Below are 11712 nucleotides of genomic sequence, written 5' to 3'. Positions count from 1 at the left end.
AATCTCTTTTTCATTTTATTTTCTTTTTTCTGTAGATAGATGGATGGATGGATGTGGGATGGAGAGATGGATGGATGGATGGATGGGCGCCATGTCATCAATCCGTGAGAAGAGTCGTGATTGGTTCGAAAAACCAGTGATTTAAAAAAAATGTCTAAGTACTAAAAATAGAGGGATTTTGTGAAGTAGCTATCAAAAATATTTTACAAAATGGCACCACACAAATTTTCACTAGATTTAGACCACATTTTATGGATAAGGACCAATTTCTATGCATTTTTGATCTTTCTAGCTATTTTTAATCATTTTCCGAGTGCCCAAAATGACTTTTTTTGTGTGAAGGACCTACCATATATTTGTTGCAAAATTGTACCAAATCAATTTTCTAAAATACTAGGACATATTTAATGCACAATTGACCAAATGATTGGGTGTCAAAATTTTTGATCCACCTCTCATGAAAAAGACAAATTTCCGCTCATTCAGCAGGAAACGGGTCAAATTTGAACTGCAGCGTCCTCATTGTTTGTTATTTATTTTTTCAAAAAATCATTTCTAGGTACAAAAGTATCTATTTAATCATAGAAACACCAAAAAAATTCCAAGATTCAAGCACTAGCTAGGAACGGTCATTCCCGCCGTTTTGACCGCATTTTGAAACGGGCATAAAAAATTCAAAACAAATCAAAAAATTGGGAAACCTTCGCATTGTGTCATTATATGTGGCCAAGTTCGTAGGAAAAATAACAAACTTGTAATACGACAATTATTTTAAAAAAGTGTTCTCAGAAACGAGCTATCATGTGTGGAGATCAATGGCTTTCAAGCCAAATGATCAATCTTATGGCCACATCCATCGCATAGTTTGCTCAAATGATCTCATATTGTGCACAAGGGTGCATATTGGAATGGCAAACAATGTTGCCTAAGTAAGTTTTCATTTTCTTTGGATGAAAAAACCATTTTCCATTTTTTGAGTGCCCAAAAGGAGGTTTTTTTGTGAAGGACCTCCCAAATAATTGTTGCAAAATTGGACCAAATCATTTTTCTAAAATACTAGGCCATATTTAATGCACAATTGACCAAATGGTTGGGTGTAAAAAGTTTTGATCCACCTCTCATGAAAAAGACAAATTTCCGCCGATTCAGCTAGAAGTGGGTCAAATTTGAACTGTAACTGCCTTGTAGTTTGCTCTTTATTTTTTCCAAAAATCATTTCTAGGTACATAAGTATCTATTTAATCATAGAAACACCAAAAAAATTCTAAGATTCAACCACTAGTTAGGAACGGTCATTCCCACCGTTTTGACCGCATTTTGAATCAGGCATAAAAAAAATAAAAAAAAAATCAAAAAATTGGGAAACTTCGCATTGTGTTATTATATGTGGCCAAGTTCTTAGGAAAAATAACAAACTTGTAATACGGCAATTATTTTAAAAAAGTGTTCTCAGAAACGAGCTATCACGTGTGGAGATCAATGGCTTTCAAGCCAAATGATCAATCTTATGGCCACATCCATGGCATAGTTTGTTCAAATGATCTCATATTGTGCACAAGGGTGCATATTGGAATGGCAAACAATGTTACCTAAGGAAGTTTTCATTTTCTTTGGACGAAAAAACCATTTTCCATTTTTCGAGTGCCCAAAAGGAGTTTTTTTTGTGAAGGACCTACCAAATAATTGTTGCAAAATTGGACCAAATCATTTTTATAAAATACTTGTACATATTTAATGCACAATTGACCAAATGGTTGGGTGTACAAAGTTTTGATCCACCTCTCATGAAAAAGACAAATTTCCGCTGATTTAGCTGGAAGCGGGTCAAATTTGAACTGTAGCTGCCTTGTAGTTTGCTCTTTATTTTTTCTAGAAATCATTTCTAGGTACATAAGTATCTATTTAATCATAGAAACACCAAAAAAATTCCAAGATTCAACCACTAGCTAAGAACGGTCATTCCCGCCGTTTTGACCGCATTTTGAAACGGGCATAAAAAATTCAAGAAAAATCAAAAAATTGGGAAACCTTCGCATTGTGTCATTATATGTGGCCAAGTTCCTAGGAAAAATAACAAACTTGTAATACGACAATTATTTTTAAAAAGTGTTCTAAAAAACGAGCTATCACGTGTGGAGATCAATGGCTTTCAAGCCAAATGATCAATCTTATGGCCACATTCATGGCATAGTTTGTTAAAATGATCTCATATTGTGCACAAGGGTGCATATTGGAATGGCTAACAATGTTGTCTAAGGAAGTTTTCATTTTTCTTTGGACAAAAAAACCATTTTTCATTTTTCGGGTGCCCAAAAGGAGGTTTTTTTGTGAAGGACCTCCCAAATAATTGTTGCAAAATTGGATCAAATCAATTTTTTAAAATACTAGGACATATTTAATGCACAATTGACAAAATGGTTGGGTGCAAAAAGTTTTGATCCACCTCTCATGAAAAAGACAAATTTCCACCGATTCTGCTGGAAGCGGGTCAAATTTGAATTGCAGCTGCCTTATAGTTTGCTATATATTTTTTCAAAAAATCATTTCTAGTTACATAAGTACCTATTTAATCAGAGAAACACCAAAAAAAAATTCAAGATTCAACCACTAGCTAGGAACGGTCATTCCCGCCGTTTTGACCGCATTTTGAAATGGGCATAAAAAATTCAAAAAAATCATAAAATTGGGAAACCTTCGTATTGTGTCATTATATGTGGCCAAGTTCCTAGGAAAAATAACAAACTTGTAATACGGCAATTATTTTAAAAAAGTGTTCTCAGAAACGAGCTATCATGTGTGGAGATCAATGGCTTTCAAGCCAAATGATCAATCTTATGGCCACATCCATGGCATAGTTTGTTCAAATGATCTCATATTGTGCACAAGGGTGCATATTGGAATGGCAAACAATGTTGCCTAAGGAAGTTTTCATTTTCTTTGGACGAAAAAACCATTTTCCATTTTTCGAGTGCCCAAAAGAAGGTTTTTTTGTGATGGACCTCCCAAATAATTGTTGCAAAATTGGACCAAATCATTTTTATAAAATACTAGGCCATATTTAATGCACAATTGACAAAATTGTTGGGCGTCAAAAGTTTTGATCCACCTCTGGTGAAAAAGACAAATTCCTGCCGATTCAGTAGGAAGGGGGTCAAATTTGAACTGCACCTGCCTCATAGTTTACTATTTATTTTTTCCAAAAATCATTTATAGTTACATAAGTACCTATTTAATCATAAATACATGGTTTGATGGCGATACGTCGAGGTTTGGGCGGTGGCCAAGGCCCCCAACTCTAGAGCGCGTAAACTCGCATGCCCGACTCATGGTCACCGCGTGACCGTGGCGTTGCCATGTGTTCTAGGCAGCCTAGGCATATCTAGTGGGTTGGGCACTCCCCAGGTAGGTTCTAGGAAGAAAATTACAATATAAGATTCTCACGAGGAGACCGATCGATGCTCAAACATGAATTAGCAGCCAAGTGTTTGATTAGCGGTACGGGAAATGCACATGGACAATGGGCGTGAGTTTTTGCTGAGGATGATCATATACTAAGAAGAATGTCTTTGCAAATTTTCAGATCAAAAGGAGGATCCTAGGTGGTACTTGCTTTGCAAAGTACCACACTGGACAGAAATATGAATGTTGAAGCTGGGCTCAAAATAATGAATGGATCGAGCTGAAATTTGGTGGAGGATGGTTATTTGGGCATTGGAAAGCACCGTAGAAAATTGATACCATTTGGACATGCCAAAGTGGTACTTCCTTCACAATGCTCTTCTATGGACAGAAACTTGGGAAAACTAGTGAGAGAAATTGGATGAATGAAATGAGCTCAAATTTGGTGTAGGTAAGTTACATAGGTATGGTTATGCCTTGGTAGATTTTCAGATCATTTGGGTAAGCCTAGCTAGTACTTACTTCACAAAGCTTCTCTCGAGGTAGAAACTTTGAAAATTTCCTGAGAAAGATTGACTAGGAAAATGGAGCTAAATATTATCATGTGGCAATGATTTGGGTATGGAAGAGTGCCCAAAGAGTTTGAGGTTAATAGGAGGGGTATACATAACACTTGCTTTGCAACGTGCCAATTTGGCCATAAAATATAAATTTAACCTGGGCTCACATAGATAATTTGCCTGAGCTGCAATTTGGAGGAGGGTGATAATTTGAGCATATGAAGAAACTGTATAAATTTCATGTCATTTGGATATATAAAAAAGGTACTTCCTTCACAATGCTTCTAGGTGGACAAAAACTTTGGAAATTTGCCGAGGAAGATTTGCTAGGCAAGTGGAGCTGAATTTTGTCACGCGGTAATGATTTGGATAGGAAAGAGTGCCCAAAAATTCCGAGGGCAATCAAGAATATATAAATAGCACTTCCTTCATAAAGTGCTGTCGTGAACATAATAGGAAAATGACTATTGTTGAATTAGTTTTGAACTAGGAAAGGAAGGATTTTTACATATTTAATGAAGATATGACCCAATGAATTTATGAGATTTTTTTGGGAATTTTGGGAATGACAGAAATATAGGTTGCTTCACAACCTAGGGCAAAAACTGCCACATGGACATGACACATAGGCAAAACTGATGAGGTGGCGCCTAGTCATAGCAACCCACCACAATTTACAAGGTTATGACCATCTATATTGGTCATGATCAGCTAGAAATAAGGTAGCAGACCAGTGCTATCTGCTTTATGACCATTTCGTGTAAGGAAATTACGACCTTTCTGACCAAAATGGTCGTTATAGTTTAGGTTTTGGAGCCCCCCCGAACAACTTTTGACCAATTGGTCTGAAATGGTCATAGATCTATGACCAATTCTTCCAGGGTCACTAACAGAAGGTCACAAGTTGACATATTTCTTGTACTGAATCTCCATCTCACGTACACGGGCCGCCGCGTCCCGCGACGTCCCTGGGAGCGGGATCCCAAGATCCATCCCACCAGCGCCGCCACAAGGACCCACCACCTGGCCGTCATCCCCGACGAAGGGTCGGCGCCACTGATGACCCACAAGTATATGGGATCAATTTTTGCCTTTTCGGTAAGTAAGAGTGTCGAACCCGACGAGGAGCATTAGGAAATGACAAGTGGTCTTCTGCAAGGTAATGTATGCAAGTGCTAAAATTGTGAGTAAGAGAGTAGTTTGATAGCGAGATATTTTATAACGAGCAAGTAATGATAGTAGTATCAAAAGTGCAGCAAGGTAGCCCAATCCTTTTGAGGCAAAGGACAGGCCAAAACGGTCTCTTATAATGAGCAAACCATTCTTGAGGGTACATGATACATCTCCAACGTATATATAATTTATGAAGTATTCATGCTATTATATTATCAACCTTGGATGTTTTATATGCATTTATATGCTATTTTTATATGGTTTTTTGGACTAAACTATTAACCTAGAGCCCAGTGCCAGTTTCTGTTTTTTCCCTTATTTTTGAGTTTTACAGAAATGGAATATCAAATAGAGTCCAACTGATGTGCCAATTTTTGACGATTTTTGATGGACCAAAAGAAGACCCCGGAGTAAAAGAGTTGGGCCAGGAGAGTCTCGGGGCGTCCACAAGGGTGGGGGGCGTGCCCACCTCCCCCAGGCGTGTGGGCCTGCCTCGTGGACGCCTCGGGCACCTCCTTGACATGAGACTGACGTCAAAAATTCCTATAAATACAGAAACGTCGGAAAATTAACCTAGATCGGGAGTTCCGCCGCCAGAAGCCTCCGTAGCCACCGAAAACCAATCTAGGCCCTCTCGGGCACCCTGCCGGAGGGGGCCATCATCACCGAAGGGCATGGAGGAGGATCCCGGAGGGGCCATCATCACCATGAAGGCCAAGGACCAGAGGGGGAACCTCTCCCCACCCAGGGGAGGCCATGGAGGAGGAAGCACAAGGGGGAGAACCTCTCCTCCTCTCTCTTGGTGGCACCGGAGTGCCATCGAGAGGGGAATCACCACCGCGGTGATCGTCTTCATCAACATCACCATCATCATCACCATCCTCATCTCTTTTACGCGGTCCACTCTCTCGCACCCCGCTGTAATCCCTACTTGAACATGGTGCTTTATGCCACATATTATGATCGAATGATGTGTTGCCATCCTATGATGTTTTGAGTGGATATCCTTTGTCTTTGGGTTGATTTATGATCTAGATTGGTATGAGTTGTATGTTTTACTTTGGTGCTGTCCTATGGTGCCCTCCGTGTCGCGCAAGCGTGAGGGATTCCCGCTGTAGGGTGTTGCAATACATTTATGATTTGCTTATAGTGGGTTGCGTGAGTGACTAAAACACAAACCCGAGTAAGGGGGTTGTTGCGTATGGGATAAATAGGACTTGATGCTTTAATGCTATGGTTGGGTTTTACCTTAATGATCTTTAGTAGTTGCGGATGCTTGCTAGAGTTCCAATCATAAGTGCATATGATCCAAGTAGAGAAAGTATGTCAGCTTATGCCTCTCCCTCATATAAAACTACAATAGTGATTACCGGTCTTGTTAACGATTGCCTAGGACAATTCCGCACACCGATCCACCATTATTCCACACTCGCTATTTATAATATTTAGCAATATATTCTAACTTCATGATAACAACACCTAGTTTTACATTTTAGCCCTCTGATATCATACAAAGTTATCCTCTTCATGCCCACAACATAGTTTTATTTCTCGTTGCTAGTTGGAAGCAAACGTTCGGTGTACGTAGAGTCGTATCAGTGGCAGATAGGGCTTGAGAGAATATTGATCTTACCTTTAGCTCCTTGTGCGTTCGACACTCCATACTTATCACTTCCACCTTTGGAAATTGCTATGATGATTCCTTGCACTTGGGGATTATCAGTACACGGGAATTTCATCTAGTCACTTTGATCATGTTGGTTCGATTCGTCTTCACCACTTTGATAATTTGATATGTGGGTGGATCGGTGCTTAGGTGTTGTTCTTACTTGAACAAACTTCCTACTTATGATTAACCTCCTCGCAAGCATCCGCAACTACGAGAAAAGTATTAAGAATAAATTCTAACCATAGCATTAAACTTTTGGATCCAATCGGTCCATTACGGAATAGCTCATAAACTAGGTTTTAATCTTCTGTCGATCTCGCAACCCATAATCTAATTACTACTCCACAATGCATTCCCTTAGGCCCAAATATGGTGAAGTTTCATGTAGTCGACATTCACATGACAACACTAAGGGAATCACAACATACATACTATCAAAATATCGGACACATATCAAGTTTACATGATTACTTGCAACAAGATTTCTCCCATGACCTCAAGAACAAAAGTAACTACTCACAAATGATAACCATGATCAAGATCAGAGGGGTATTAAATAGCATATTGGATCTGAACATATAATCTTCCACCAAATAAATCATATGGCAATCAACTACAATATGTAATCAACAATACTAGTCACCCATAAGCACCAATCTATAGTTTCGGTACAAAGATTCAACACAAGAGATGAACTAGGGTTTGAGATGAGATGGTGATGTTGAAGATGTTGATGGAGATTGCCCTCCCTAAGATAGGAGAGTTGTTGGTGATGATGATGACGATGATTTCCCCCTCCGAGACGGAAGTTCCCCCGACGGAATCACTCCGCCGGAGGGCAAAATCACTCCTGCCCAAGTTCCACCTCGAGACAGCGGCGCTCCGTCCCAAAAGTCCTCTCCTTATTTTTTCTAGGTCAAAATGACTTATATACCAAAAGATGGGCACCAGAGGTGGGCTGGGCTGAGCACAACCCACCAGGGCGCGCCTGGGGGGCCAGGCACGCCCTGGTGTCTTGTGCTCACCAGGTGGCGCCCCTCCGGTGGTTATTTGATCCATAAAAAGTCCTCGTGAAGTTTCAGCCCATTTGGAGTTGTGCAAAATAGGTGGCCTGGCGTAGCTTTTCCAGGTCCAGATTTCCAGCAGCCGGAATTCTCCCTCTTTGTGTGAACCTTGCAAATTATGAGAGAAAAGGCATTAGAATTACTCCAAAAAGCATTATTATGCATTAAAACATTATAAATAATAGTAGGTAAACATGATGCAAAATGTATGCATCAACTCCCCCAAGCTTAGACCTCGCTTGTCCTCAAGCGAAAACCGAAATTGAAAAACATGTCCACATGCTTAGAGAGAGAGGTGTCGATAAAAACAAAATACGGACATAGAAGCATCATGTAAATTATTATAACAACAACAAACCTAAACATAAAACTTTTGTTATAGACTTTTTATCATAGACTTCTCATAAATAAGTAACAATTCAACACAATATCGAAGTATAAAGCATAAACTCTATTGGAAACCAATAAACTATGTTCTCAGTCAACTTTGCAAGTACAATTCATCATCTTTTCAGGAAGGGTCATGTATCGGAGCCTTTAGGCAAGTCCACATACTCAACCATCATATAGTCTTCTATGATTGCTAACACTCACCGCATACACATGAGCAAAACGTTTCAACCGAACACATAGAAAGATACGGGCTTATATTTCCGCCTCCCAACGTATTCACCTCAAGGGTGATGTCAAAAATAATAACTCATGCTACCTATATTAAAATGGACATATGTGCCTAGATCTTTCCTCACCACATGATGCTTGCCAAAGGAGAAAAATAAAAAGGAATAGAGAGAAAAACTTTGACTCTTGCATGAAAGTAAATACATAAAAGTAAAAGATAGGCCCTTCGTAGAGGGAAGCAGAGGTTGTCATGTGCTTATTTGTTTGTATGCTCAACCCCTTAGTGCAAAAGAACGTCACGTTATATTGCCCCTTATGATAGAAACCTTTATTATGCAGTCTATCGCTTTTATTCTTTGCTATCACAAGTTCGTACATTGCTCAGTTTTCTCTTACACTAAATGATCTAACACTTTTAGAAGCAATTTTTATTGCCTTATCGCACCGATGACAACTTACTTGAAGGATCTTAATCAATCCTTAGGTAGGTATGTTGGACTCTTGAAAACAAGATTTGGGTTTAAGGGTTTTTGGATGCACAAGTAGTATCTCTACTTGGTGCGGAATTTTTGGCTAGCAAAGATGGGGGGCAAGCACCACATGTTGAAGGATCTATGACAATATAACTTCTATGTGAATATTAACAAACATAAATCATTACGTTGTCTTCCTTGTCCAACCTCAACAATTTTGGCATATAATATTTTGATGGGGATCACAATCACAAAAGATTTCTAGGATAGTGTATTTGTATGTGAATCTTCTGTTCCCTTATTAATTCCTTCATGAATTGCATCATTGACCAATGTTATGTTTGTCTATCTTCAATAAAATTTTCTACTTATACTTTTCCTTATGTGGTGTCATTACCTACTATAAGATTAGCATATGATCTTTTTCATTTATTTCCTTTCTTTTTATTGAAACATAAAAGTAAAGAAAGCAAAACTCAAACTAAACTTTATGATATATCTCGCACACGATTACAAGGATAGATCACTAAGCAAACTCTCGAAAAGAAAGGATCAAACTACACTTTTATTCATCTAAAGCAAAAGATAACTGTAGATTGAACTAAGATAAGTAAAGGCAGAAGATAGTGGAGGTGATACGATACTGGGGCACCTCCCCAAGCTTGGCGAAAGCCAAGGGGAGTGCCCATACCCGATATTCAAATTTCTTTTGGTGATGAAGAAGAAGGTGGTGGTGATGAAGCGATCCCGCCCTTCATGATCAAGAGATTATCTAATCTACGGACGACGCTCCGGAGGAAGGTGATGTGCTCTTGTAACAGAATATTTTCTTGAGTGAGATATTTATTTTGCACACGAACCATTTCAATGATCTGAAAGGCTTCAATCTCAGTGGGGGTGAGATGCTCACAGTAAGGTTTAATGATATCTTCTTCTTCCTCCTCGGCGGGCAATGCTTGATCGACCACCGACGCTTGATCTTCGGCAGCCTCCTCACTCTTGTCCCCTTTGACGGCTTCTACGGGCTCTTCTCTCTTCAGCTCGATCTTCATCAACCAAGCATCCTCCTCCACATGGTTGGGGGAAGAAGAAGACATGATGCCTGGCTCAATAGATCTGCCCGAGAATAGCAAGAAAAGAAAACAGAAGATTTCTCCATGGTACGGTGGTCAACAGGTTTGGGGGGTATATATAGTTTTTTATCTTGGGAAACAAGCAAACATAAGAAAAACAGAGTCCGAAAGGTACCCGAGGTGGGCACAACCCACCTGGGCGAGCCTGGCAAGCCAGGCGCACCCTGGTGTCTTGTGCCCACCAAGGTGACCTTCCTGGTTGTTTCTTATTTTCCTAATTTTGGTTATATTCCAAAACAGACAGAGAATATTTTTGTAGATTTTTTGGAGTCTGTTTACTTACCGTATCACGTACCTCCTCTTTTTCACCATTTGGAGTGCTCCGGAAGGTTTCTTTTATGTGTTCTTCCGGTGTCATAGTTTGGATAATATTGCTTTCAACATTAATGGGCGTACCTGAGATATAATGTTTTATTCTTTGCCCATTAATAACCATCGGGTTAGTGCCTTCGGCATTATTTATTTTGATAGCTCCAGACCGATAAACCTCCACGATAACATATGGTCCTTCCCATTTGGAGAATAGTTTTCCTACAAAGAATCTGAAACGAGAGTTGTACAAAAGAATATATTCTCCAACTTTGAACTCATGCTTTTGGATTCTTTTATCATGCCATCTTTTAACTTTTTATTTAAATAACTTGGCAATTTCATAAGCTTGGGTTCTCCATTCATCTAATGAGCTAATATCAAATAACCTCTTTGCACCAGCAAGTTTGAAATCATAGTTGAGTTCTTTAATTGCCCAATATGCCTTATGTTCTAACTCAAGAGGCAAATGACAAGCTTTTCCATAAACCATTTTATAAGGAGACATACCCATAGGATTTTAATATGCTGTTCTATAAGCCCACAGTGCATCATCTAATTTATTAGACCAATTCTTCTGGGACCTATTGACAACAGTATTTTGCAAAATTAATTTTATTTCTCTATTGCTAAGTTCAACTTGACCACTAGACCGAGGATGATAGGGTGATGCAATTCTATGGTTAACATCATACTTGGCAAGCATTTTACGGAAAGCACCATGAATAAAGTGTGAACCACCATCATTTATTAAATATCTAGGGGCTCCAAACCTTGGGAAAATAACTTACTTAAGAATTTTAATAGAGGTGTTGTGATCAGCACTACTAGTTGGAATAGCTTCTACCCACTTAGTAACATAATCAACAACAACCAAAATATGAGTATACCTATTAGAGGAAGGAAAGGGTGTTGGGGAACGTAGTAATAATTCAAAATTTTCCTACGTGTCACCAAGATCAATCTAGGAGATGCTAGCAACAAGAGAGAGGGAGTGCATCTTCATACCCTTGAAGATCGCTAAGCGGAAGCGTTACAAGAACACGGTTGATGGAGTTGTACTTGCGGCGATTCAAATCGCGAAAGATCCAATCAAGCGCCGATTGGACGACGCCTCCGCGTTCAACACACGTACAGCCCGGGGACGTCTCCTCCATCTTGATCCAGCAAGGGGAGAGGAGAAGTTGAGGGAGAACTCCGGCAGCATGACGGCGTGGTGGTGGAGCTCGTGGTTCTCAGGCAGGGCTTCTCCAAGCACTAAAGAGGAGGAAGAGGTGTTGTAGGGGGAAGGGCTGCACCAGGGGAAGGGGT

Source organism: Triticum dicoccoides, chromosome 2A (genome assembly GCF_002162155.2).
Source record: "Triticum dicoccoides isolate Atlit2015 ecotype Zavitan chromosome 2A, WEW_v2.0, whole genome shotgun sequence".
Lineage (NCBI taxonomy): Eukaryota > Viridiplantae > Streptophyta > Magnoliopsida > Poales > Poaceae > Triticum > Triticum dicoccoides.
Note: the sequence above shows the minus strand (reverse complement) of the source record.